The sequence below is a fragment of the Microtus pennsylvanicus genome, chromosome 3 (assembly GCF_037038515.1).
Source record: "Microtus pennsylvanicus isolate mMicPen1 chromosome 3, mMicPen1.hap1, whole genome shotgun sequence".
Lineage (NCBI taxonomy): Eukaryota > Metazoa > Chordata > Mammalia > Rodentia > Cricetidae > Microtus > Microtus pennsylvanicus.
Window position 1 is genome coordinate 135,182,897 of NC_134581.1, and position 5,540 is coordinate 135,188,436.

Genomic DNA, 5,540 nt, shown 5'->3' on the forward strand with positions numbered 1-5,540 from the left:
TAGCTTACATACTCTACGTCAGGCTACTTGACCCTTTGTGGCAATTGCTGTTGAATGAGAAACATACTTTTCTGGGTCATGCTCTCTGTGTTTTGTAAAACTCTGTGAGAGGACAGCATGAAGGTAGAACCACTATGAAATAAAAGATAAGAAGTGGATTTGCCAAAGTTTAATAAAGAGAAGACTGTAGTTGGTAGATAAAATTTAATATGTTTAGTTATAGTTACTCATCCATACAAATATCACTCCCTTTTCTCTCTTCTGTAATATAGAAAGTTAACAAACACAGCTCAGAACATCATACTGCTCCACAGAGTGATCAAAGGAAAATGCTTCTATGGTATTGAACAGTGGCATCTGGTATCTCTTCAATTCTTTGTCCAAGATTAGCTAAATAAATTTGGTGGTCTAGCATAATGGGATAATATGTATCTTTCCAATGAAAACATCATTGAAAACTTTTAAAATGTTATAAAAGAAGAAAACTGATATACGTTGTCAAGTGATTACATAAAATGCATGTCAGAACAACTTTCTCTGATATTGTACTCAATATTTATTATTAGTTAAGTTTCTATCATATAGTTCCATTTATTACACATCAACTTCCTTATTGAAAAGCCAGCCTCAGTTTAAGGAAGTTGCATATTTTGAGAAATGTAGTGGTATTTAATGTATTTTAATAAATAAGCTTGCCTAAACATCAGAGAGTAAAACAGCCCCACTGGTCAGCCTTTGGTAACACACACCTTTAACCTCGGTAACCACACTAGTTGCCATAGAAACCAGGTGGTGCATGCCTTTAATCCCAATGGTAAATGGCTTTAATCATAACCCTAAAGAATATTACAAAATGTGATGAGTGCTCGCTTCGGCAGCACATATACTAAAATTCGAGTGATACAGAGAAGATTAGCATGACCCCTACACAAGGATGACAGGCAAATTCGTGACGTCTTCCATATTTTAAAAAAATGGGAGGAGACATTCTCAGGCTTATTCTGAGGTTTCCTGGAGGCAGGATCACCATTTTCAGATTGAGGTTGAGGTAAGAGCTAGTGGCTGTCTGTTTTCCTTTCTTGACTTTTAGGTTGAACCTCAATTTCTCTGAGTTTTTATTATTCATGCTCATTTGACGCCCAAATTTTGGGGCATTTATTTACTAAAAAGCCATTTGCCTGAGGCTTTAATAAATACAATACCTTATTTTCACAAAGGTAGTATTTACTAATTATTTTTTTTCTTGGTAGAGTATATTCTCTTGTATGTCTCATAGTTTGTCATTGCTAAAACTAGATGTTTTAAGCATGTTCTTATGAATTTATAAGCAGGTATTATAAGATGTTTTGATGCTGCTGTGTCAGATTTTGTTTATTGGTGTTCTTTAATCAAGCAAGCTTTATTAGCTGTGGCCACTGCTCCCTCTACTTGATTATTGTGGTCAGATAATGATTAGAGAGAGTTCCCTTTTTTTTTTATAAAAAAAATTCTTTAAACCAATGAACACTCCAGCTGTAGTCAAGTGGTTGTTCTCTATGTTGAAAATACTTTCAATATTTCAATGGTTTCTATATTTATGCTGAGTGAGGGCTAGTCTGGTAAACGTCATGGAAGTGTTATTGTTTTACAGCTTTGCTTCCTATGTATTTGGTATATATAAGAAGAAAATAACTACTTTGGGAGAGCTTCAGTAATGAGCCTGGATACTAACTTTTTATAAACACAATTGGACAAAAACAGAAATCCATGAATTTGTATTATATAGAAGGAAAGTGTGCTAGACTGAAATCACACACAAATTATTCATTTTGGGGTATGTATATTATAATTGATAAATAGTTGAAAAATATCAAATTATTTATCTTTTGCTTTAAATATTCATGGTATTCTCTCCAATACATCCAAATTATATTTCTCTTATTGATGGCAATTGATTTTGTTACACTGGGGATGCAACAGAATTGAAAATAATAACATTTAGGTTCTAATGCCTAAAATTTTATTTTAAGTTAAAAGAATAGCTTGAAAGGTTGGCTTTGAAAGGAAGAAAAATATTAAGTTCTCCAAATACCTCATGTATTTTTTCTTCAAAAAATAATTGTGGATTTTTTCCACAAATGTAGAGCTCAATAGAAATCAATAAAAAATTGTGGAAAACTCATATCATAGTTTTTATTTTTCAAGTGCAGAGTAGATCCCTCAGAGGCAGTAGAAGTATTACACATAGAAAAAAAGAGGAAATAAGAAAACTACACTGTAAATTTTTTTAATTGTTAGCAACCAAAGCAAAAGGATAGAGAAATATAATTATGTATCATGGTATTTTTTTCCATCTCCAATTTAATCTTATACCTAAAACATGGATGGAGAGGCAATCTTAAAAATATTTTTGAGAAATGTGAAATCTAAACATAACAAATATTTTGACTTGTTTTGTAGAATTTCTGGATGTGATGGCTTGAGTATCTGTTTTTTGAAATACTCAGTATCAAGAGTGTTTTTAATCAGCACTATTTGCGTAGACATAATGTGATAAATATGCATTCATTTGTAAGCATAATCAAGTGAGGGGTTAGATTGAGTTTTGATTCCATGAAACATGTTTTCTTTCCTGTTTAATACTGATTGATCCTAGACATTATATTTTCCCCAAAGATGGAGATTACAAGTTTGTCTGACAACTTGGCTAGAAGTGTTTGCTAAAGTATAATAGGTACAGGAGACAAGATCAGCCTCTTAACATCAAATCAGAAATCTTGAGGTAGGACATATTCTTCATGATTCTATATTACCATAGATAGATGAGCTCAACAGACCAGCCAGAAGAATTTATTGATTAATCCTTCTCAAATAAAGTAGAAGAAGTTTAGGCAGGGTTGTTCTAGCTGCAGCTTTCTGCAGGAAGAGTTGGTAATTATACTGGTTGTATTTCAGCTGCCCAGACCAGACAGCAGATCATCTTTAAAAACCATATATTATATACAGGAGAACCTAGAAAATATGGCCTAACACACAAACTGCTGTTTTTCTGTTGCCACTATGAGAACAAAGTAAACCTTTATCGCAGACAGACTGTATTTAAGGGAAAGATTCAAATATCAGGGATCATGTACATAGAGAAGCTGTTATTTGAAGAATGACTACATCATTCCTGATAAAGACTTGAACACTGAGTAAACTAAAGGGTCAACCTAATGCCTTAATATTCAGAACACTGCAGGGCATGGTGATGCTGTTATTTGTATAATTTGTATCAATAGCTCTCTGTAACAGAGCAAAAGTGCTAATGGGTGAAATGCCCAAATGGCTTTAGAGAATGAAAGGTGACGTGTCAACAATTCATCAATGTAATAGGATTAAACTTGTCATGTGATTGCGCAGGGCAATGAAGGCAAAGGAATAGAATGGGAGCAATGCTGCATGACGACCCAATGGAGTTGGTGCAGAGTTGAAAAGAGCCAAGTTGATTCCACAAAGAGCTCAGTGTATCCAGCCTCTTTCAGAGGTGCACAGTTGGTGCAACTTTAACAAACACACCTTTAGGTTATGCTATTGAATTACACTATCAAAAGAGAAACTTCCTAAAAGAATGGCCCAACGTTTGACTGTGGGTCTCTGCATCTGTTTACTTCAGTCCTTGATAAAGCCTCTCTGATGACCACTGGTGTAGCATGATGAATAAAGTCCCAGAGACAGTTATTCAATCTGAAGTCAGAAAAGCATAACAGCCAGGCTCTGGTTCTGACCTTTACCTCAGTCCAAAATGGCAATCCTGTCTCCCGGAATTCTCAGAATGAGACTCACTGAGAGCTGTCTCCTCCTGTCTTACATTTCTCTTTAGGGTTTGGAATTAGAGGTCAGCAACACTACTGCCCGTTTTCTATGGCAAACTAGTGGGGCTAGTGGAATTAAAGGTGTGTTTCACAACTGAGGCTGAACAATGGGGCTGTTTTACTCTCTGAGGTTCAGGCAAGCTTTATTTATTAAAATACAAATGAAACATAACTACACATTGGGCCAGACACCAATCTATGAGTACTGTAGAAGATCTTTAAGATATTAATACATTGACATTTTTTCCCCTACAGTCATGTTTGGTTCTTTCCTAGATCTCTGGGCCACGCAGCCTCTGGGTCCTGGTGCTACAGGCAGTGTCAGGGGTGCGCTCACTCTTGACGTCTCAGACTATGCCTGTCATTGGTTGGCCACTCCCACAATCTCTGTACCATCCTTACTCTAGCACATCCCATGGACTGGGCAGAGAGTAGGTTGAAGATTATGTAGCTGGGTTGGTTCTCAAAAACATTAGGGAGAGTTGTGAATGTGGCTGAAGAGGGAGAGGAGGGTTTTTAGGATGCATGGGGGTCAAGAAGAGCACCCCCCCCACACACACACAAACCCTACAGAGTTAACTAACCTGGTTTCATAGGAGCTCACAGAGATGCAACTGAAAAACGGAGCCTGCATATTACCAACCTAGGCCCTCTGCATGTGGGTGACAGTTATGCAGCTTGATCTTCCCATGGGACTTCTAACAGAGAGAGACAGGGCTGTCTCTGACTCCTTTGCTGACCTTTGGGATAATGTTCTTCATGCTGGGTTGTCTTGTCCTGCCTTAAAACAAGGCGAGGAGCTTAGTCCTGATACAACCTGAAATGCCGCTTTTGTCCATATCCGTGGGAGGCTTGCCCTTACTGAATAGAAGCAGAGGGAGAGGGGATGGGAGGAAGTGAGGAGGTTTGGGGAAGGGACTGGGAGGAGAGGAGGGAGGGGAAGCTAAGGTTAGAATGCAAAATAAATACATTAAAAGAAAAGAATACCACAATGGCCTTGATCACTATTTCAAAATATGGTTTTGGTTTTTCTCTCTGTGTCTCTTTCTTTCTCCCTTCCTCCCCTTTTCTCTCCCTCCCTCTCTCCCTTCCTTCCTTTTCTTTTCTTTATTTATATTTTTTTTCCAAACAGGGTTTTTTTCTGTGGAGCCCTGACTGTTTGGGAACTTGCCCTGAAGACCAAGCTGGGTTCTTTCTTTTACTGTTGTTACTTGGATTTTAGAGCTATCTAGAGAGCAGGGGATATATTTTTCCATTACTCCAGAATATTGAATATAGTTATCATTTTAATCTTGCCATTTGGAACACAGTTTTCTCAATTTTTAGACGAAGCAGAAGAGAAAGGCAAATATAATGTAGGAGAGAGAATCTGCTGGTTTTGTGTGTATATCCCATTTCCTTTCTTTTTCTCTTCACATATATGGACTTCTTATCATCATGATTATTTCTTTTTAACTTCTTTTGCTCCTAAAATAGCTAACTGGTGTTTGGGATAGCACCGATTTGGAATAGTTTACGATGGTATATAAATTGAGGCTGACTATTTGGAAAGTGCTTTTTACTAAGCAGTAAAATGGGAATTTATTAATCATATAAATTATGTCGCTGATATTGCTCTAGCTACAGGTAGTATATCAGGAGTTTTATTTGTGTTCTCTTATAAGCTTACACTACTCATATCTAAAATAATGTAATTAATGCCATACT

At 36.6% G+C, this 5,540-nt stretch overlaps 1 non-coding gene across 1 annotated transcript; it reads left to right on the forward strand.

Annotated features, from left to right (window-relative positions):
• The first annotated feature begins 862 nt into the window (after window positions 1–862).
• LOC142847494 (U6 spliceosomal RNA) lies at window positions 863–969 on the forward strand. Its single transcript, XR_012910241.1, has one exon. It is a non-coding gene; the product is annotated as a U6 spliceosomal RNA (small nuclear RNA).
• The last annotated feature ends 4,571 nt before the right edge of the window (window positions 970–5,540 follow it).